The sequence below is a fragment of the Myripristis murdjan genome, chromosome 24, assembly GCF_902150065.1.
Source record: "Myripristis murdjan chromosome 24, fMyrMur1.1, whole genome shotgun sequence".
Lineage (NCBI taxonomy): Eukaryota > Metazoa > Chordata > Actinopteri > Holocentriformes > Holocentridae > Myripristis > Myripristis murdjan.
The window spans coordinates 7,864,403-7,888,630 of NC_044003.1; the positions used below are offsets into that span (position 1 = coordinate 7,864,403).

At 42.6% G+C, this 24,228-nt stretch overlaps 1 protein-coding gene across 3 annotated transcripts in view; it reads right to left on the reverse strand.

Moving 5' to 3' along the window:
* Positions 1-21,848, reverse strand: part of lrfn2b (leucine rich repeat and fibronectin type III domain containing 2b) — a 143,219-nt gene extending 121,371 nt beyond the window's left edge. For 2 of the 3 annotated variants that reach the window (XM_030047129.1, XM_030047127.1), the window contains exon 1: positions 21,266-21,839. The gene's annotated coding sequence lies outside the window, so the exon portion shown is untranslated. Of the gene's footprint in view, positions 1-21,265 lie in introns of all 3 variants that reach the window. The other variant, XM_030047128.1, reaches the window with a different exon arrangement.
* Positions 21,849-24,228: the final 2,380 nt, after the last annotated feature.

Below are 24,228 nucleotides of genomic sequence, written 5' to 3' on the forward strand. Positions count from 1 at the left end.
ACCATTGCAGCCTCATATCCTGTAGAGCTTTTTTGATACTCTCAAAAATATACAGTGTACTGTTTTGGAAAATATGACCACTGGCTCTTTTGCAGCACCGAGAGCCTCATAAGTGGGTATTAATGTTAATAAGATAAAAATAGCTGCGTGGTGGGTAAAGCGATCCAACGGGAATGCAGGCAATTTTTCACCGAGAGGCAGGGAGGTGATTTGTATTCCCCTGACGTTCCCCTCCAGCCTTGGCGTTTTTGTCAAGACTGGGTTCAATTCAGGAAAGCTCCACTTAATTTTTAAGCAAATAACAGTTATAAATATTACATTGCGGGAATATATGAACGGGCCCGAAACTGCTTAGCTGATTTTTTTTGTGCTCACAGGCATCGCTGGAACAAATAAAAGTTATAAATGTTTCACCGGCAAAGCGTTACGAACAGGCCTGAAAACGCTGAGGCGATGTTTTTCTGCGCATCATCAGTTTTCATGATCCACAAATCGATTGAAAGGCCCGATTAAGTGGATTAACAGCGACCGATTTCCATTCATGCAGTCCTAACTTGTTAATAAAAACACAATGGATGCCTTCAGGAGCACTTTAGTCATTTGTAATCAACATATCCAGGGGATATATGAAATAATTATTCATTAGGTTGTTTTATCACAGGGTGTTGGGATGACTTTAATGCACTGAGATTTACTCAGCGAAGACTAATTTAATTGCAGTCAGCTGGAAAATACCACAATCTGATATGTTAATCTGCCTCTGCAACCATCCACCATACAAGACAGACATTTTTTTTTTTTTCTCCATTTAGTTTCTCTTTTCTTCCATATCTACAGATTCAGGATGATCACGACATGCATTAAACAAGCAGTCATTCGACGATTACAGACGCATACACCTGCAGAAGAGCCTACAGTCACTTGTCGGGAGTGTAGGTTTTTATAATCGGCGTGATGGAGCACAATAGGGGATCAAGAGAGGAGACCGTGAGGTAAATGAATAGACGAAATGTCAGGCGGAGGCAAACACCGAGGACACCTGTCTATTGAAAGCACAGCCATGAGATTTAACTGCCAAAGCTGCTTTTGACATCTGGCCGTGTGCAGGCGATCAGCGCCATTCAAGAACTCGGCGTATTCATCCATCCCAGTCGCACTGAAAATCCAAGCAGGAACAGCGGTCGAGGTAAAAAAAAAAAAAAGGCAATCGGACATTTTGTTATAATGGATTTAAACGCGATATAATAGCCAAATACGTTTTGGCTGCGAGTTATTGCCACTCGAAAACTCTTTTCCAGTATGGAGCGAGGAATATGTCGCCTGCCATTGACACAACATTATGGGGCCGTCTGATGAATTAGGCAAATAATGTTTCTCTGCTTCCTCTGTGTTGTCTGAGTATGCACAGTGCATGAATTATCCAGCTAATAACTCATAAATGTATCATAAATGTTCTCTTTAAAGATGATAAAATGCATAAATTAGCAACTCGTGTGCGTGCGGCGTAATACAAGATTTGCGGCGGCATCAGAAATGCCCTCGTAATGACGACTGTTGCCATCGTCTGCTGGAGAATTGGCTGCGCGGTGATAATGGTCGGAAATATAACAACCAGGGAAAACAAAGAGAGGCACTTGAGAATGATTGCTGTGGCGCCATTGCGGGTCAATTCAGCGAAATTATGAGTTAAAGAGAAGAGTCTGACAAGGCAGATTTCTCTCCAAATTTAGGTCACTGTGCTACTTTAAAGCGTCCTCTATTTAGGTGTAAAACACGAGGGCTGTTAACACACATCCCTGTGAGTTCCTCCATCCTCCATGATGCGTTTTTGCCAAATATCTAATCTATAGTGTATCTGAAGCACAACAGTGAGAATGGAGGTCAGATAATTATTCCATAAGTTAACTTGCAGGACAAGGTTGCACTGGTTTATAGCGACTTGAAGGTCAAGACTGAACAGGAAGATTCATTGCAAGAGCCGCAACTCCTGTCCACAGCACCGGGATAAACCACATGAAACAGCTGGGGAAATGAACGGCCGTGTGTTTTAAATAATTACACGTGTGAGATGAAGCGTACCGTCCATCTCAAGCTGTAAGGAAGCTTTCCTCTCCTTCCTTATATGAGGATCGCTCTCGCCAATACAACTTTCTCCACAGAGGCACCTGTATTGATATAATCACCTCATCGCACGAGTTCTGTTCAGTTCACCTCAATGGATACTTGGGTTTGCCAGTTAACCAGCCAGGAGGCTGATTAAGCAAAGCAACAGATCTAAATGTTAACATCTGGGTTAGAGGCAAAGTTTGCCCGAAGCAGTTTCCGTCAGCATGGCCAGCGCCAATATTCCATATGACAGAAAGAGCTCTAGGCAGACTTAATGCTCTAATGCTATATACCCTGACACACTGATAATAAATGGAGACAATGCTGTCTGTCAGTTTACAACGGGAAAATCTGCAATGCTAAAGACGGCGTCCCCCTTTCAGATTTTGCGTAGCTGACAACAGATGGACGACGAGCCCTGACAAGTGACCTGCTGAACACACCGCCGAATGTATGCATTTTCAAAACAATCTCCCTGGCTCGACTACATGCCTGCATGACTGTTTACCGTTACCGTGGCAACAATAATTGCCGCCGCAAAGCTTTAATGTCATGATCTCGCTGTTTCTTGGGGCGGTGGATGTGTCGGGCTGCAAACTTTTCTGTGGCACTAAAGTTATGTTTTCATGTTGTGTACAATTTGACAGTGTCCCTAAATAATAATTCATAGCCATTCAAAGAGGCTCTGGTCTCGTTGGTCATGATCCTACCGCCAGATGTTTGATGGCACCAAAAGAGCCTGGTCTTTAATCAAAGTGTCTCTGTACATCCAGCAACTTAACAAGATGTGATGACAGCAAGACAGTGATGGTTATCATGTGACCAACTGGCTGACATCTAAACAACACATGGATTTGAGTATCCCAAGTTATGATCGGGTTTTTGAAGTATCCTTTATTGTGTGTGTCTGCGCAACTAAACATCATATCCTGACTTCAGAGACCTGGATAAGCCCTTATCCTGGTTTTGAGAAACCCGATAATGCTTGCTGGAGCCAGGATACTGTCGCATGTATACATCTTATCCCAGTTTCTGAATGCTGTTGACTATATCTCTGCAGTGACAGTATAATAATTCCTGTTGCTCTCTTCTCACATCACTGGATAACCCAAATTCTCACTTCTGCGATGCTGGAAATACAATGCTAAGCTCGCTATGAGCCAAAGTGGTCTGATTTACACAAAATAAAATGTACCTCAAAATTGCCAGTTTGAGATGCAAACAGGACAGATGCCTGCAGTAATCAGTAATAAGGATACTAGTATTTACCATGTACACAGGGATATGAATAACCAGATTCCTCCGTGTTTCATGTAAACACTCGAATGTGATCAAAACCGGGATAAGCCTCATAACTGGGATACTTAAGTCCATGTAAACACAGTTAGTGGGGAATTATCATTTGCAATACACACTTCAGTGTCCGCTTTATCAGATCCACCTGTACAGTCTAATGCAGTTCAGTGCAGCAGCTCTGCCATAAATTCTACCTTTTAATAAAGATTATATTGTGGGGAACGTGTAAATCTAATTCTGTGTTTATTACTGAGATTGTAGTTTGCAGAGATCTTGTACTGGACTACATTATATTGAGAGGTGTTTCTAATTTTTTGTCCTCCATACTTATAAATACTCTAGGGGGACAGAATAGTGGAAACAGCTGTCAATAAAATGCAGTCCAGTCCAACAGCAGCACTAACTATGAGCTCAATGCCAAACATAGAAGTGAATGAACACCTCTGTTACTGTGACAACAAGAAAACCTGAGCATTATAGGCAGCAGGAGAGGAAACTTTATAGCACAACAGTTGGATTGGATTGGATTAGATTAAACAGGTGGACCACCCTAATATAGGTTAATATCAGGGATTTCCATATTTGCAGAAATGACCATATATTAACCGTACTAACTGTATTTTAAATGCACATGTACAAGTTACATGTTGGGGGGAAGCGGGTATGTTTGGTTCATATGTCACCATAAAACAACATATAACAACATTTGCCTGGTCAAATGTTCTTTTTAGATTTTTTGCGGCAGAGCAGTACAGAAAAAAAACGTTTCACTGTTGCTGACAACCTCCATCAGGGCTAGAAGGATCATTATATCAGCTGAAAGCCACAAAAAAGGACATAAATAAATGAGTGGGTGAATAAATAAATCAGTGAAACCATCTCTTAATGCAGATGGTGCAATAAAATTCATTTGGCACATTGTTTTATTTCTCCATATTCTCATATTTGATGCAAGCACGCTATACTAATACTGACTATAAAAGGAACAAATTTAAAAAAAAAAAAAAAAAGGCTAATTACATTTGGCTTGAGAGCTGCATGCTCCCTCTTTGCCTGCTCCATTCAGAGAAGTGTCACCTTGGTGTGTTCCCTGTGTCACCCACCCACTGTCACCAGCTGCACAGAGGCAGCACGGGACAGGAAGTGCCAAAAAGACTGGGAAGACTACCTCCTTTGCCCTACCAGTACAGCCTCTCTGCCTCTAATGGAAGCCCGCTGGGCCATGTTTAATGCATTGGACTGCATTAGTGCTCTGGGTCCTTCTGACATCAGTTTACCTCTCTTGTCACACTGAGAGCCGGGCTGCTACAAAGGTTACACGACTCATTTTTTAACCAGGAGAGGAAAAATGCAACGCATCGTACAACATTAAAACGAAAACTGCAGTATTAAAACGGGCCTCGATGACGACAGTGTTGTCTCTCGGTCCGATCTAAAAAGCTGAACTGACGGCGCGGTTGCATTATATTGTCTGTGATGTGTGAAGGCGCCAGGAAAATGAGCTCAGCTGCCAGCTTTTGTTTGACTTGATATATTTTTCGCAAACATAACTCTCGTGCATGTATGAAGAAGCGCCTACGCTGACGCCGCGCGTTGTTGAAAGAGTTTTCGCTTGTCCATATGTCTAGTTCTGTCCTGAATCAAATAAACAGCCACTAATCAAATACCTCATGAAGTAGTAAACATTTGGCAGTATACCTTACAGCATATCGGATGTTTAAACTGTTACTGGGTTGCGTATCATGTTACACAAAATACATTTCAAAGACTACTTCTCTGTAAATAGTCCCAAACAGTTACTGAGATATAAAACAGGACATATAGTGGGGAAATGATCCATACTCCACAGCTGCTAGGTGCTTCAGTGTGTATCTACAGGCATCCTAACCTAAAATGCATCAGATCTCAACATGTAAACTGTATTTGCCTGCTCCGATCCTTCATTTACCAAATTACGGCTGGAAGAAATGAACAAAAGCAAATATCTATACACAGAATACCTCGATCTAAATATTGTGTTGACACTGTAGGAGTGACCATTGGTGATTTTATAGGATATTTACAAGAGATTTTGACAAACAGTCATTAGAAATGTGGATATAATGTCAGAGCAGACTGAATAGGTCTAATAAATTAAGAAAGTTGCATGTCTTTACTGTAATGCAGCCTTTAAATCCAGGAAAAGACAACAATTGTCATAACATGTCATATATTATACCATATCCAGAATCCCAGATGATATCTAGTCTCATATTCAGATATTTATATAATATTGATACATAGCCAAGTATAGGATCTGAGCCAATCTGGCAGCAGAAACCGGGTCTGTTTGGCAGGCCGCTGTATCAGGGGGGAAAAGGGTCCGATCTTTGCGTCAGTCTTAAGCGGTACGTCAGCAAAATGTTAAAACCGTCAGTGTGTCTCAACGGCTGGACACATAATGTAGGACAAAAGAACAAGCTGAGACAGAGGCAGAGGAAACACCGTGGTGAAGTGAAATCTGGAGCAAACTGAGGCAACCTTCAACACAGTGACCGCGGTCCTGAAGGTATTAATTACATACGGCCACACACGGACCATGCCACTTCTTTGCAGGGTGCAGGCCAAAGCTGCACTCACACTGGGGCTGAGCAGCCTGATCTCCCGAAAAGGTCTTCAAATGCAAACGCCCCGTGCATGGTAAGTAAAAGAAATAAGTTCCCCGGGCTTCCCATAAACGTATAAAAGTCACGGTAAACCCGGTAAAGACAGATATTTCATTAGACCTTTTTATTGTTATTCGTGAGTGCTACCTTCATCATCCACCGAGATTTGAGTGTTCCTGCAGAGTCAATAACTGCGGCTAATAAAATGGAAATGTTAGGTGCTGTATCTTCTGCAGACATACATTCCAGCAGGGTTGGGTGGGCGTTTTCCTTAGAGGTACTGTTGCAGCTCCCTGGTGAGACCAACCAACTGTAACATTGCTGAAAATATCTGAAACTAGCGCTGCAGCAATATGTTAACAGATATTTTTTACAGCTAACATTGATGTAGAGTTTATTTATGGAGTGTGGGTGGGATGCCTCTAAGGGCCGACGTCTGACAGGGGCCCTCAAACAGTATAACATAAGGTTAATAGGCTACTTTTTCTTCCATTTCTTTACCCATTGATGAGCAAACTGGTCTTAATTTTACTTACAATGTAATAATAAAACCATTTCCTTATGGCAATGTTTTTCTCTTGGTTCTGGAATGAATGAATGGATAGATACATAGATAAAAAAAAATATATATATATAAAAGGCTTGTTCACTCACAATTCAAAGATGGTAATCCATTTTCTGCACAAATCGACCATTATGTGAGACAAAAAATAGCCTATTAGGTTCTGGACAGTTTGGATTGTGTGATTTAGTTTGCTAAAGTGACGAAACAGAGTTGAAATAGCAGCCACCGTAATGCTGCTGTCAAAAAGGAAAGTCAATATGGTGCTAATATCGTGAACACATGATATTAGCACGCATGAGATATGTTTCATAGTCGAGGCCTTGTGCACACTGCAGAGTCAGGGCCGTCTTTGGGTTGTGAAGTAGAGGAGGACTTAGAGGGGTGCAGAAGAGGAGGAGACGGCGGGAGACGGCGGGAGCAGCTTGGCTGATGAGGGGGGAACGAGTGAAGCGAGGAGCCCGGGGAAAACAGAGGGACAGAGGGAAGAGCAAAGACTCAGCATGCCGAAAAAAGAGTCATCAGCAGCGTGTGACGTGGAAGGCTGCCACCACGTCGGCACCGCTATCTAGCCTTGCTTTGTTTACTATCCTCTGTATGGTTTTCACTTAGAAAGCAGGGATGGACCCGAATCCAAATCCATATTCGCAAGTAACAAATAACAGCTTTCTGTCTATTAAATTACCCCTCTGAACATTTTTCTTTTTAAGTTCGGCTTAAAAAAAAAAAAAACACATTCAATTTCTTCCCAATCTGAGTTTGCTTGGGAGGAATAACACTACTCTGGCTTTCTTTGACATCCAGCCCTTTAATTTGAAGTAGCATTAACCCGTGTAGCAGATGGACACGGACCAGAAGAACAGACAGCAAGAGTCACAATGCACAAAAAAAATGCGAATAATATTACATTTCTTTTGATTTGCAGAATACACTGTCACTAGAGTGGGTTTCCTAAACCTATACAGTTTTAATAAGCAGGAATCTCAGTCGTTTTATATTTATTTGTGGTTAAAATACAACGATTAAAAAAATAATACATTACTTATGGTTTAAGCCACTTTATTCCCAAATCCGAATCCGAATTATTTTGCCCCAAATCAAAGACAAATACAAATACAAACAGTGGTATCACCCCGAATTAGAAAGCTGATGCTAATTTAAGCTTTTTGTTGGTATCAGACAGTTTTGTATCCAATGCAGTAGTTAGTTTTACATGCATTTCTGCAAATGATTAGACATTTTTACATTTATTTTCATTTATATTTATTTATTTTCGGCTCATTTTCAGTACTGAAGAGGTTGAGTGCTGCAAACCTGCAAAAGGCATTTGAAGCGTTGAGGGGGTTAGCTGGGTTCTGGGCACTAAGTGATATCCCTTCAAGGGCCTCAGGATCTCTGGAGGCGCCCCTGCTTGTGGGAGCGGAGTCGATGCTGGAGTCCATGACGGGCAGCCTTTGCTCGCCCTGGCCTGCTCGGATGTAATCTTCGCTGTGCTCGCTGCTAACGAGCTAACACTTACTGCTGCCACTGTTTCCTGAGGCGATAACAGGTGCAGGAGTCAATCAAACAGGGCGCGAGGAGCACAAACTGAGGTCATGTTCTGATTGGATCTCCTCCATTCACGGCACGTGTGAAAGTTACTTTTGTAATCCCTCCCCGGCAAAACTCTCCATTAGAGGAGAAAACAACCGCATAGACAAGACTTTGGATTCTCACAGTTTCATGATGATTTCTACGACCAGTAATGAGGAAAAAACACTTTAATGAAAAACTACATATTTTAATTTACCTTCCCTTTAAACTGTGGTGGATTGCCACAATTAGACATTAAGCCCCCACCCCTGTCCAGTCCAATCATCACCGCCTTAGTGACACTTCACCGCTGACACCCCTCTGAGCTTTCCTAACCTTAACCAAATTTAGCGCCTAACCTTAACCTTGGTCATGACCCTCACCCAAACCTTACCTAAAGTAAGTGTTTTGGTTCGCTGACCTTTTCATTGTGGCAAACGTGAATTTGGCAGCGACAACTCGTGCTGTTATCACATCCAGTTTGTAATCTTCACCTGCACAACCACAAAATCCGTGGTTCAGACATTTTGCTCATTTGGCAGAATCTTCTCTGAGATCACACTGACTCGAAAGGCTCCCTTTTCCTCTTCGGTGCTTTCCCCTCGTTTGTGACACAGATCTGATGTTTCTTAATCAGTGTGAGGAGCAGTGAGCGGCAGTTTTTTCCAAGTCCAATCTGGACCGACACATACACGCTGCAAACTTGGATCCCGAGGCACGCAACCTACATGCATCTGTCAGTGTTGCCATGAAAATGAACAAATCTTCCATCAGTCATCGGAGACAATTGTCATAATTTAAGCGCCAATAACAGCATGGCTCAGCACGGTGGAGGAAAATGGATCGCTAGAACGGAGTGGGCAGCCGATCTGATCGGTGCGCGGGGAGATGCTTCAGTCGAAAACACAAAAGAACATTCTGTACTTAAAGCAAACTGTGTTCTGAGCCTCTCAAGTGAAATGAATATTGAATTTTTTTGGAGTTGAGAGCAGGAGAAGTGTAGGTGCAAAACGTGACGTGTTCCGTGCGACTCTGCGTTTGCAAGTCTTTCCAGCATCGCTGTTCGTATCAAATATTGTTTACTAGAAAATGAAACACACCTCTCCAAAATATTCCAAAAATATCGGATACCAGCTGCAATTTTGAGCGTGAGGCGCTGCAGACTCCACAGCAACGCTACCAGTAATCAGTGATACGAGGATGACATAATGACGAGATAAAAAACACAGAAATGCCTGTATTTAATTGTGTCACGACAACCTAAACATACGCAGCTTGGATGAGACTCGACGAGCGAATCTGCACCTTCCTAATGTGCTTCTCCTGATTTTTTTTTTTTTTTTTTTTTAAACCACCCTTTTTTTCCATTTGCATCCACAGATAAACAGCTGTCACATCGAGTCCCAGCGCCGCGACATGATATTTCTTTATCTCGCAAGAGGTTGGAGGATAATGTGCTCATCGTGCACAGTCAGAATACTACATTAGAGTCAAAACACGGGAGTGTGAGGCGAACAGCAGCCACACGTGTTTCCTGCCTGCTGCACTGTATGTAGGTTGATTTCTTCCTCCACCGTTCGCTTCACATCAAAGCCGTTCTCTGCTGCTCCAGTCCTCTGGGCCCCTCCGTCCTCTTTTCAGGGTTTGTCTCCCGTCAATAGCTATACAGCCAGGAGATCAATTACATAATGCATCCGTGTGAGCACAATTACTATAAACAAGCTATGGCTCCGAGTTAGCACTCCCACATAACAGTTTGTCATTAGGCCCGCTTTACACCACAGACTTTCATCCTCAAAGCGGTAAGCATTTTTTTTGCGACTGCATCATTACCACCAAGAAACACATTTCCGCGCCACGCTAGAAGGAAACTGTAAATTCTTGCTTAAAAGTCATGAGCCTTTAAACTAGACATTTAAGACCGCTGTCTTCCAGAGCCAAATTTATGGGCTACAATAGATAAAAAAAAAAAAAAAAGGAGGCATACTGTGCAGAGCAACTACAGTGCATCTAAACATGCATTATTTATGTTTGTTAGCCAGCTGATGTTGACCTTCATACACAGTGTTCCTGGTCCAACATGCGATATTGACCGTTTAATGAGGAATGGTGGGAGATTCTTACAAAGCAACTGCAGGAATTAAAGCAAAAGTACAAAATGGGTTGCGATCATCTTAAGATATTTTCTTACACAACAGGCAACCCTCTGAGATCTGGGATTTCTGTTTTTGAAATATATCTTGAATACAGGTAGGGTTTGGCTACAGTTGATGCACACATTGCAAAAAAAAACCTCCATTTGAACACGTACTTTGGTGTTTTCCTTCAAACAAGGTGGCAGAGGGATATTAGAGAATTTTCTTAGATGAAGTGTCATTTTGTCGATACTGGCGGACTGATCCGCCTTATTCGGCCTCGTATTCATGTCTGTTTCCAATTCAGTTTCAGCTGTTTTGGGATTTTTTTTCTGAGAACAGGTGGGTTTATCTCATCCCACAGGCATTTTTTCCCCCATTTGTTTTAAGGAAAGCACAAAAGCACAAGTTTAGGACTTAATATGAGACTAAAGATTCATAAAAGTGACTAACGGGCTACCGCACACCGTGTTGACTTTACTTAGTTTTTATTTCCCACCAGAAATAAAAACTAAGTAAAGTCAACACGAGTTGCAGTAGCCCGTTACTCACTTTTATGATTCTATAGCCTATCCTGCGACCGACCAGCACCTGATCCGAGGCTGTGCATGGATATTTGGACTTGAACTTATGAGACAACAGATCTTGTTAAGGTGAAGTGGAGTTTTTTTTTGCAACATTTGGGAATGACATCTTTCCTTGTTTGGGCATCTCCGCTGCAAAAGGGTGAGTATTAATAAATCTAACGTGGTTAACAGTAGAGGCACTATAATCTGTCGTCCTCGGATACCTGGGGGGAGAGAACGAGGCATCAATTATGTCTGAAGAAACAGGAGGCTGGACACCTTAAGGTAGTGACAGCAGGTATTTGTCACAGATAAAAATATAATGTTCGCAGAAAAAAAAAAAAAAAAAAAAAAACGCCAATGCTACCACATTATTCCAGGGTGTGCCCCCCCCGCAGGGCCCGCCATCCTACAGGGCGCTGATATTCATTCATCAATTCTCCCCGGACGCGCTCTTTTCATCAAACGCTCATTTTACGAGACAGCTGGTATAAACACAGGCTAAAAATACCAGGAAGCCCGAGTGCAAGTGTTTTTAAAATATGCCTTTGTGGTTATCCGTGTGTGTGTGTGTGTGTGTGTGTGTGGGCGGGTGGGTGTGTGTTTGCATGTGCATAATGCGAGTGGGAGTAGGGAATCAGCTGTCTGATTGGGCAGCGGGGGGGACAGAGCTTCATTCATTAGGGAAACAAGAAGAACACAGCAGCAGAGGCCGCGAGAGGCGCTCCAGCTCCACTCCAACCACGGCAAACAGGACCGGGCGTTTTATTCGAGCTACCTGTTTTCCATTAAGTTAATTAAAGGACGTGCAACTGGAGAGACCACACAAACAAAAGTAAAAGCGTCCTCCTTTCAGGCTTAGTCAGTCACTCAATCTCTCTGCATGCAGGAAGAGAGCGAGGAGAGGGAGGGAGGGAGGGAGGCGAGTGCAGCGCCGCGGTGGACAAACAAGATCAGCCAGCGGAGGCTCTAATTGGCTGAAGGGGCCGTGGTGCAGCGTGTGGCAGCGGGTCAGACGCCAACACAGAGCCCCTCTGATAGGCCTGTTAATGAAGCGGCGGCCAAAATAACACTTCTCCCTTTCTTCTTCCTCCTCACTTCCTGCTCTCTGCATGCATCGACCCCTCTGACTTGTCTCCGGGTTTCCTTACGTCTTGCTGGTTTTGGTCCTGTGTCTCGCCTCTTTGCACGGGCTACGCTCCAAAAACTCAAAAAGGCAAAAATTCAGTCTTAAAGGCTTGTAATTTTTAAAATAAGTAGTGGGGAAAAAACTGCCAGTGCAATGAGGGAATTGCACTTGTTTCCGGTGTAATTTCACCTTGTTTCAGGAAATTTTCTGGGATGTTGAAACAAGGCAGAATAAGGCAGATCGGCCCACTAGGATCAGGAACATGACACTTACACTGCAAAAAGTCAAAATCTTACCAAGATTATTTGTCTTATTTCAAGTAAAAATGTCTTATTTCTAGTCAAAATATCTCATTACACTTAAATAAGACATGATCAGCATCAGAAATAACTTGTCTTTTAGACAATTTTCACTTGTTTCAAGTGAAAATTCACTTGAAACAAGTGAAAATTAGCTTGAAACAAGACACAAATTTTGCCAATGAAACAAGCAAATTTTTACTTGTTCACTTGTGTCACAAGTAAAAATTTGCTTGTTTCATTGGCAAAATTTGTGTCTTGTTTCAAGCTAATTTTCACTTGAAACAAGTGAAAATTGTCTAAAGACAAGTTACGTCTGAGGTGATCATGTCTTATTTTAAGTGTAATGAGATATTTTGACGAGAAATAAGACATTTTTACTTGAAATAAGACAAATAATCTTGGTAAAATTTTGACTTTTTGCAGTGTAATACAAGAAAATTCTGGAGACAAGCGGGATTGTGCCACTTCCTTGTCCCTAGTACTCCAGATTTTTGTTGTTTGAAGAAAAACAAGATTTTAAAACTGATTATGAGGCCTCATTTACACCTGGTATCAATATCCGATCACACTGTACCACTTGGGTCACATCCTCTTATATATTCATTGTCCTTATTTAAAGTCACAGTACTAGCGGCAGTGTGTCCTGTGGAAACCAGCTACCTATTTGTTGGAGAAACATTCAAGTTTCACTTTCATTTCCAGATTTTAGACAGCATTGCTCTAAACTTAACATAATGCGAGAAATCCATTCCAACCAATTTGATACTTTATACACAGACCATGTATCTGTGTGTGTGTGTGTGTGTGTGTGTGTGTGTGTGTGTGTGTGTGTGTGTGGCAGCAGGGAGGAGTGGCAGCTTGGCACACACAAGAGAGAAAGCAGTGATGCGGCGAAGAAAACTAGCCCATATCAATCACATCAACAATAATATGTATCATGTCATAATTATAATCATACCGACGTGTTAATTAACAATGATTATATGCAATCTATATTTCTGCAGCAACTTGTGTGGGAGTGCAAATTCAAATGTAGCGTTCCTGTCTCATTAAAATACATTATGGAGATTTTTACGGTGTATCTTGACACACAGATGTAGAAACAATAATAATAATGATAAAGTACATCGACCAGATTACTGCACGTCATTGTAATGTGGAGGCGCTCGCACTTTACCTGTGTGTTTCCATTTAGTGTGACTTTACAGAGGAAAAGGAAATCTTCTGCATTTCTCTGACAGCGGCCGTTACTCTGTGGAAACTAGCCAACAGGATGTGGAGCAGTTAGAGCTGCAATAATAAAAGCCTTCTTACTAGTTAATGCGTCAATAATTGTAACTCTCTGACACACACTTGTGCAATGACTGCTGTTACTCGTCATACCTAAAGGTGCAATATGCAAAACTGAGGGTCGTTTGGATTTAGGGCGGTTTAGACTCAACTGACAAAAACGTAGAATAAGCACATACATTGGTTGATAATGAGACTCATCATTCAAATATGCATATTCCATGTTTTTTTTTTTTTTTTTTTTTTGTCAGTAAAGGGTCCTCACTCCGATGCAATTTGACATAATGCACCTTTAACTGTTAGAATTCTGTGCTTTTACTTTGGTAGATTTTGAAATGCAGTACTTTTTCCATCATGGTATTGCTACTATTATAATTACTGGTTATTGCTAGACTGCAAAAAATTCTCCATCTGGAGTCATAATCTTGATTTTCTTCAAACATGGTTAAAAAAAAAAAAAAAATTGCCAATGGGATGAGATAATCCCAGTGCTTTCAACATATTTGCACCAGTGCCAAGAAAAAAAAAAAAAAAAAAAATGAAACGTGAAACTGCTAACGCTGCTAACAGTTTCTCAAGTGAGGGCCTGTGTACGTCGAGCTCCCTGTGTGTGAACGAGCCTCTCATTATGCGCGGCACATATACAACAAAAAAAAAAACACGGCTCGCGCCTATCAACTGCTGGCTCGACAGTAAACATGGGGCTGGAACCGATGGCTGCGTCTCGGCTGTGTTTGTGTGATTTGTTGATTGTTTGTTGGGCGTCACACGCGGTTAAATATCGCACAGGCCCTACAGATAATTTTCCCTTCCTGTGAGGACTCAGTCATCTACTCATTAGCTGTCTCAGTAAATACACCCCCTTGGCTTTCTTTCAGCATCCAATCTTTCCCTTTCTTTTATTTTTTGGCTTTTCCTGTGTCATTTTCGCTCCTCTCTAAACCTCTCCGTCTCTGTTTACGGCTCCATCTCTTCGCCTGTGTTTTGCCGGCGTTTTGTCTCTACATAACTCGGGGAAGGCTGCCGACTTGCTGGCCCCAGATGCAAAATAAATATAAATAATTATACAAAGGCCAACTGGAGCAATCGTAAATCTCATGGCTTAGAGTGTAATGTTTCATGGCCATGTTGAGGAAGAGCTGACACAGGGCTTCTCCCCGGCTAAGATGCACAGTTCAATTTCTCGATTTTCATATCTCCTTACCCCTTTGGCCATTTTAACGTCCCACAGGAGCCAACAGCAGAGACAAACACCCCAGGTTATTTACTAGATACAGGAAATTTAAGAAAACAGCCATTGCAGCCAGGGAATAAGCTGCTTACGCTAAACGTTTGCACGTCAGGCGAGCGGATCCTCCTCATGATCTATTTAGATTCACCGCAGAGTGATATCTCGGATGAGAATAGCACATTCCTGATTGTGAGATGACATCTCCGAAGCTTTTCTTGTGACCGCTTTTTCCCCCCCCACTGCAGTCGTGTGACCTCATTTCAGGAAACAAAGAGGTTTTCTTGTTAGCCTGGATAATCTGATTTGAGAAGATCCTGATGTTACAGAAGCATTGTGGTAAAGAGAAAAAGAACTTGCAGGAGGAGGAGGGGCAGGAGGGCTGGGAAGCAGATATATGGTAAGCAGTTTGTTTTCAATTCAACCAAGTCTTAACCCCTAAATAGATTTTTTATCTCCTCTCACTGTTTATTATAATTTTTCATTGTGGTAATGTCAGTCACTGGGACAGTTCTGGTAGTGTTTCAGTTAATTATAACGGCTGTCTAGTCACAACAAAGCGGCATTTTTTCCAGATTTTTGCTGTATAACAAAAATCTAATCTCTCCAGCATTTACATTCTGCCATGACAAATTAGCTGACAAGCCAATTACAACTTTAAAGCAACTACAAGGCGCTTTTGTTTGGTTTGTGTTGCTGTTGGCGCCCCCTGTGGACAAAAGCGGTACTGCTTCCCGGGACGATGAGCGCCACCGCCTCGCCTCGTGTCGTTAAAGACCTTCGTCCGGCCTTGTTTTCGGAAGCGAGAGATAGAGAGACATCAACATCGCATGTGAGAGGAGACACTTGTGTTCACATCCTGCATCACGGCTGAAAGTTTGGCTTAGCTTCGCTGAAAAATATATCGACACAGCAAAATACAACACCTGCAGCGGGGATACTTCATGTAAAGGAGGACGCACGGGCCGCCGGTTTGCGTTAAATCTTTTCATCTGATTCTGCAGGGACACCGACCGGGTGACGGGAATTTACAATAACGTTATAGAAAAAAGACAATCTTCTCGCTGATGGTCTCATTTGCTTATGTAGGTCATATAAAGACAACAGCATTCAACTGACCGTTTCATAACCAGTTTAATTTTTTATAACGATATAACACAACTGTCCTGTAATTGCAGTTGTCATTCTTTTGGGTGGGCGGAGCAACAAATCTATGATGAATTTTCATTATTGTACTTATCTAACTGTGGGGAAATCCATCCAACTCCACTGTGAGGGAAGCTGTATTCCCACTGCATTTTAAATGAGGGAAGTGAGAACAAATGCAGTGACACTGACTCATAAAAAGGAGCTGAATTGAACATTTTGGATTGGCTAAATTGAGAGTGAATGGATCCCAGTCGTGGTAAACACAGGCCGGCACAGTGAAGCACGCCTGTATCACGCAAACACACAGCTCTGGCACGGAGGAGGAGGAAAGACAAAGGGGGAGGGAGGGGGCAGGAAAGGAGGCTCTGGCGTCTTCCTTAGCCCAATCCTTCAGGATTGGTGTCTGGCTCTCTAAGTGCTGACCTGTCAGAGCCAGGATTGGGTTGTCCATACGAGAGGGGATCAAAAATCATGAATAAATGAGAAGGGGCTTTGGCCTTGGGCCCGCAGCGCTCAGGAAGACCAAAGACCCAGAAAGGATTAGCTTTTGTCCTCATGCAACTGTGGCCTGCACACATTATTTACCTGCCACTTTATCTTGCATTTAATTTAAGCTCATGACTGTTCCATGCATGCAGGCACTTAAAAGTGTTATCGCAGAGCCACATTCACTGGACGCCGACCAGCATCACTGTCTTTAATTTCCTTTGTGCGAATGCATTTCCAATACAATCCCCACAGCGCTGACCACTCATTTAAGGGAACTTTGCTAATAGATATCTCTGCCTCTGTGACATTTGAATGAGCACTGTATAATCCTCTCTGTGCAATGGAGCTCAAACTGCTAATCTCACGCAGATGGTTAGGTGTTAGTTTAGGCAGGTGGAGGGCATATGGACAACAGACCACTAACCCAAATGCTCCTTCCGCCACCCGGGAGGAGACTCAGAAATCGTGACATGCCGCTTCCTCACAGCCTGTCGAGCACATCCTCCGTCCAAGGCGGCTCACTCGGAAGTACGAACACTAGACTTTCATACAGATCCACTTATGCGGCTCTTCTTGGAGAAAATTGAGGTTGAAGAACTGGCAGGCATGACTATCTAATCCCAGCTTTAGGGATATTCACCCAGGGACAGAATCAATGGCAAATGAGGGGACACTGCAGCAGTCCATAGCAACAGATGAGAGCGCCGTCTTGTCTGACATCAGGAATCATCCAGGGAGAGGGGGAATACATGGAGAGAAGCCCCTTTATGTCCTGAGCCTTTTATTCCCTTCAGCCTGGCGCCTTTCTGCTGTGACTGACTCAGTGGCTGGTCCTTTACTGACCGTCACAACAGCGGGTCAGCCTGACTGTGACATTAACGCAACGCCGGACCTCGGGGCACTAGAGAGACAAGTGCTGCTCACATCGCCAGCAAGACCACCTCCGTGCAAAATAGGGGCTTGTCTGCAGCTTATGAGTCACCGGCAGTGGACAAAAAAAAAAAAAAAGCCTCAGACAGCTATCCTTCTGTCTGTAACTAGCTGCCATTTTGTTAACCTTTTAAAGGAATGTTCACCCCAAAATGGAAAAAAATAAATCAGTCATTATCCATGCATCTCCAAGTCAGTCAAAGCTCCATTGAAGTTTGTCGGACCACCAAACACACAGCGAGTTCGGCTTTGTAGCTCTTTCTCAGCTTTTTCCAAAACTATTAACTTTAATGAGGCCGTCTTTTTAGAGCTCCAGTCTAAGCATAAAATGGCCATTAAACTCCGCCAATTACTATAGAAACCTGCTCTTTTCAATTCATTTCAGTTTACTGACGTGCCTGGGAGCCGAATCTCTCAAAACGCATGTCATATCTAAAAAGGATTGCAGCATAGCACTCCTTTATGTATTTTTATTTGCTGCACAAATGTTTCGGGCTAGACGCCGCTCTTCAGCGTGCAAAGCGGCAATAACAAATTTCCCAAAACAGCTTGCGCAGCACTTTCCAAGTTTTCTGCGGCCAAACAGCTGCACTGTGGGTCCAAAAGTCCAATATTAGGCTTACTCGCTGCATGTTTGATGGCTCTGTGAGCTTAATTGGAGTTTTGACTGACATGACGGTGGGCACATAATGACTGAATTTTCCTTTTCAGTTCAACAGTCCCTTTAACTGACTGCTCTACCATGTGGTGCATCTCACTTTCAAAGCAAACCAAGGAAAGTAAATAGCCCTAATTGTCCTTTATCCACCAGTGTGCACCATGTTAATTTTTCACAATGAAAGAATAAGTTCAGGATTTTCTAACTCGTGGCTGTATTGAAATGCCAATTTTGATCATTTATAACTTTACAAAGCCTCACCACTAGCTTTTGTGACAGGAAACTCAACACTTCACTGCAGCTGCTTGCAAACCTTCAACACAGTCCAACAGGGCAATCATTCTGGTCTCAAAATGTTCTATTTGGAAACACAAAATGCACTAGATGGTCAATTAATTAGCTCAGTCAACATTTAGCGAAACAAATATTCAAAATTAGCAGTGAGGTTGTTCTGTATATGATGACAAATGATGGGAGTATGCATTTTAAAACAGCCTAGGCTGAAAAATACCAACTCTGTTTGAGGATTTTGTGGACAAAAGTGGTTAAGATGTTGACTGTTATGATTTGGACCACTTTATTAGCCACGATGTTGTATCATTGTGGATATACTCTTCACAGGCGGTGGGTTTTCTCCATGGGAAAGGTGAGGTCAGATGCAGAATCTATGACACTTGTACTAAGTGTGCACATAAGTCTCTTGTAGTGTTGTCTAAACCACTCCTGCCACTCTGATGGCTTGATCCCCCAGTTACTGGTCCTGATTTGTCCCGGAGGGCTGCTACAGTCTACAGCATTTGGGTTTCTTGCTGCGAATAAATCCCGCTAAACAAACAAGCCTTTACTAGTGTTAGTCTCAGATCCCAATTCCGCCAGCCACCCTCACAGACTAAGCTGTAGAGGAGGAGGGTGGCTGATTCAATGAATGACCGGAGGAGAGAGATGATGAGCAGAGATGACAGGGCGACACAGCGGAGGTAGAGACAAAATGAGGATGATGCTTAGAGGGAGGCTGATGGAGCGTGAGGTGTGCTAGAGCTCAGCCCCGCTCTCTCCTGGCCTCAGTCAAGGCAGAAATGCAGCTCTGTGTCGGTCCCTATGGAGCTCAGGATGGGGCTTAGTGTACGTCAGCCAAGAGCATGGTGACATATGTGCCATTATTTATAGCCAGCAGATCCGCTGAGAGGCCCAGGGGCTGCTTAGAGAGGTATTATTTGAGAGCCCAAAGACCAACCTGGCCACCATCCAACCCACAGGACATTTACCAGCGAAAAGACCAATAACACCAAACACATGCACATGGCAACAGATACTGGATCCTCTCTGGAGAGGCGGTAATGCAATCATCTGAATACAATTACTGTAAAGATAATCAACCAAGCGCTGAGACTGGTATTTACCAGATCCCGTGACACCACTGACAAGGGGAGACAATGGCATGAGTATCAGTCAGCAAAAAAAAAAAACAAAAAAACAAAAACAAGTTTATCATGCTTGTATCACAGTTTCTGCAAAAAAAAAAAAAAAAAAAAAAACTGCCCCTGTTGCCCCTAAGAGTAACACTGAGCACATTTCATGCTTCACAGCTGAGAATTCATGCTCATATCCTATTTAGTACTCCAGTGAGGTAAAGCAAGTCACAGCGCTAACAAATTTAATCTATGATTACCAAGGGATTAGTAGTTTCACTGGCGTTGGTCTAGGATTGGTTTTATAACCAACTCAGTGATGGACAAAGGGGTAGATTAACATCTCCGGCCCTTGTGCGGCTCAATCCGGACATGATGCGTTGTGTCACCTCAGCTAGCCGACTGCCTGAAGCAGTGATCTCTAGCATGAGTGTCAGTAAGACGCCAAAATATATCTAATGTGTGGAATGGTTAATGGTAAGTCAATTAGGATTCTAACTCTAATCCTTGTGAGTCAAAGGTCATCTCTTAGTAGACAGTGGGATTAGGGCTGCAGGTTCCCCAAGCCTGGCAAGCTGCAAGACTGCAGAGCTTCACCTGACTCCACAAAGGCCGACCTGTCTATATATTGTGGCTGCTAAATCCTTTGCAGCAAGGTGCAGCTCCCTGTAAACAACCTGGGCCATCTCATCTCTCAAGGTCTGAACAAGGCAGCAGCATCAAAAGCAATTTATAATTCAAGGATGATTCCCTCACGGGCTCCCAGATCAAGAGGCACTGGAAAAGTCAAGGTCGTGAACTTTGAAGCTTTCTTGCAAAGAACTCACACCATCATAGCATTTCAGTCTGAGGCCGAAACAGATGATAACAGGACCAGTGAATCTACATCCAGTGCACAAACAGCTCAATAACCAAGATGCAAATATGACTGAGCAGGCAGCTACTGCAGCTTTAGGCCGGCTGTCTTGTGGCCAGCATTTGCTGCAAGAGGGCTGCTGCGGTCTGGAGTTGCATTTAATCAACTGAAATCATCATGAAAAGGCAAAGTTACATGTGACTCTGCAGCCAATTAGGACTTGAGTCACATGCAGCTGGTAGAGGCACTGGAGGTGCACCCCTCTGCTGGTGCAGCTGAGTGCAAACACGAAATGAAAGAGAGAGAAAAAAAATCAGCAACTCAAATATGTGCGGAGGGAAAGTGAATATTGACCTGCGATGTTGATTAAACACTCCAGCAGCACTCCATTTGTCAGGGAACAATAAGTTGAGCAGAATTAATGGGCTACTGACAGCTGTTATGGAAGAGAAGTATCCGAGAGGCACTTTGCATTTTCACTCATGAGTCTCTCAGCCTACATTAACGATAACGGATCTTGGCGAAACAACGGGAATGCTCAATCATGATATCTGCCTTCGTTTGATGAGAGCTGAATCCCAATCAATCATCTGTTATAGCTACGCAGGGCACTGGGCTCGGCGCAGCGGACCTGGATAAGGCACAACACAATGCATCGAAATCAAAATTAAAACACAGCCTCGTCTACGCACAGCACTTTGTGGCCAACTAACACTTATGCAAAACTATTACACTGGTGGAGCCTCCGATCGTACGCGACATACAAATCTGCATCGCCCAAGGAGGTTGCATGCATGGAAAATTATCATTTTAAAATATACTTCAAAATGTACACCGGGCAATGCGTAATCGATGCAATAAATAAAGGTTACCAGGTTTATCCGTGAAACTTAAAGGGACTCGTTTATCCAAGACCGCAATATGACTCAATTCGACTTCTTACCTCGCACACCAGGTGTTTCCAAATGCTCTGTCTGTCCGGGAGATGCTGCTATTAAGGCATGATAGTTTTCACTGTCCAGCGTTATTCCAATATCGTTTAATTTCCATTTCCTCGGTTGGATTCCAGGTAAGTCCCTCGCCTGGTCGCTCCTTTGGTTTGCGCGTAAAACCGAGCGAGGCGCACCAGTGTTCTGCCGCTCACTGCCCAGTCTGCCGGCGCTGGAGCTCTACACTGACATCCTGCATCGACTCAAGCAAAAGAGCCATCGCGCCGGGCTATTTAAGTTTGCAAACATATAAAAACATAAACTTTCACGGAGTCGGTCATTTCTGTTCTGTTACGCGTCGACATACATTCCACTAAAATCAAGAACAGACCAGGAATCAAGCGCGCTGTGCCGCTGGGGTTAAAGAAAAAAATAGAAAAAACAACGTAATATCCTTTCAGAGTAGAGTGGAAATGTCTTTTTGTTTGTTTTTCGAGGTTTGGTATGTTTTTGATGTGTCTGCGAGTACCTGCAGCCTCCTCCTGCTGAGCACTGAGCTCCACTGACTGCGCCCTGGTGTGGACGGCAGGGAGACAAACAGCAGATGAACTGGAAATTCATGAACATGTGACATTTAAAATGCAAACGCTGGGCGTTTCAGATCACACAGCGACGCCTCATTAACAGCAGCGGCAACTGTAGCAGTGATGGAGATGAGGATGTGGAGGAAGAGGAGGAGGGTGAAGATGGTGATGATGATGATGATGATGATGATGATAAAGAGATGAAGATGATGGCTGTAATGACGATGATGTTAATCTTGCCCATGAAAAGTCACTATAGGGACTTTTTTCTGTTACTAATTAGTGCCTGTATTGTGATCTGATTTTAGTTTATAATAAATTTTTGTTCCTTTGTATGTCTGTAGCACTATATATTTACAACCTTTATATCTATATATATCTATATCTATATCTATATCTATCTATCTATCTATCTATCTATCTATCTATCTATCTATATCTATATCTATATATATATATAGATAGATATAGATAGATAGATAGATAGATAGATATCTATATATCTATATCTATATCTATATCTATATATAGATAGATATATAGATATATATATATATATACATACATACATACACACACACACATGTGTGTGTGTGTGTGTGTGTATGTATGTATGTATGTGCATGTGTATCTATATCTATATCTATATATCTATATATAGATATATAGATATATAGATATATATAGACATATATAGATATATAGATAGATAGATAGATAGATAGATATGTGTGTGTGTGTGTGTGCACATGCATATGTATTTATTATTTTTAGATTATATTTCATTTTAGATTTTTATCCATATGTTCACACACACACACACACACACACACACACAGACACACACACGTACACATACACACACTATCTATCTATCTATCTATCTATCTATCTATCCATTTATCCACTGTTTAGAATATATGTTTAAAATAAAAAAAAATAGTATTTTGGTTGATGATGATGATGACGATGATGATGGCAATGATGATGATGATAATGATGATGATGATGGCAATGATGATGATAATGATGATGATAGTGATGATGATGATGATGATGATGATGGCAATGATGATGATAATGATGACAATGATCATAATGATGATGATGATGATGATAATGATAGTGATGATGATAACAATGATGATGATAATGATGATGCTTGACGATGATGATGATGATGATGATGATGAGGCTGGGTTTATCAGGTGCAGCTGAGTTGCAGCTTCAGTTTTGTGCAGCCTGGCTGTTTTGTGTGAACCTTCCAGTGAAAATCAGTCTGCAGCATCATGTGGAGCGCTGCATATGAGTTTGGTGACATAACATCTGCACAAGCTCCATTTCCACCCTGCCGCTAACCGCATGGAGGCGGCGCCGGGTGGAGCCAGGCTAACAGTACGAAGCTGTGAGTGTCTCGTGACATGGACAAGTCTGGGTTTTCCAAACTGTCTGGAATCAAACTGAACAATATTCTGCTCATCGATGCACATTTCGGTAGTTTTCACATATCCAAGTGCACATGAACCATACTCAAGACCACCTTATCCCTGGAGCTGGACTTTGGGGTGAAGTGTACTTGGATCCAGGCCCGGGTGGCTGATGTGAAAGCCTCTTTAATGAATTCACCAGATACACTAAATGCGAAGGGATTTGTGTCAGTGGTTCGGACACATATTGACAACTTAATGCCCTCCCTCCTGAAACAGAGAAAATAAAACACTGTGAAAGGACAAAGCAGACTGTGTACGTGTCTCGCTGTAAGTATGCATTTTAAATTTAATCTCCGTGTGCATTCAGGCAGCGAGGCAGACAGCGTTTTTTGGAGTAACTACATGCATTATGAAAGGCGATACATGACCTTTTGAAGCTCCAGTTTTGGCTCCACATCTCTCTATGACCGCTTCTCTGTTGATTGATAAATAGTTTGAAGCAGCATTTGTTTGCACAACTTGAGTCACAGGCTGCTGCGACGGCCTGCCTCTGAAACAAAACAAAAAAACAAAACACTGGTGAATTAGGGGAAAATGGGAGGCTCTGAATTGTGCAAGGAAAAGAGCTTTGTCTTGTGCTGTGAGAGAATGTATGGAGGCCCCAGCAGAACTGACAGAATGTGAAACCTAATCTCTAATGCACTTTTACTTTACAATAAACCATGTAGGAAGAAAGAATCACTGAATTCCCAAGCTCCCCTGGTGCAGCTTCAAAAGTCTTTGAATTTAGTCCTTTAGATGGAGTGCCACATAAATTTGAAACCTCTTACACAAACAGAAGTGGTCCAAGCACTCAGGAATCCTGGAGCAGCCTAAAGAGAATTGGGAGAACTCTCCATATCCGCGGCAGGCTTACTCCTCTTGCCTGAGCGGGGTTTGATTAGAGTGTAGCTGTCATAGTTC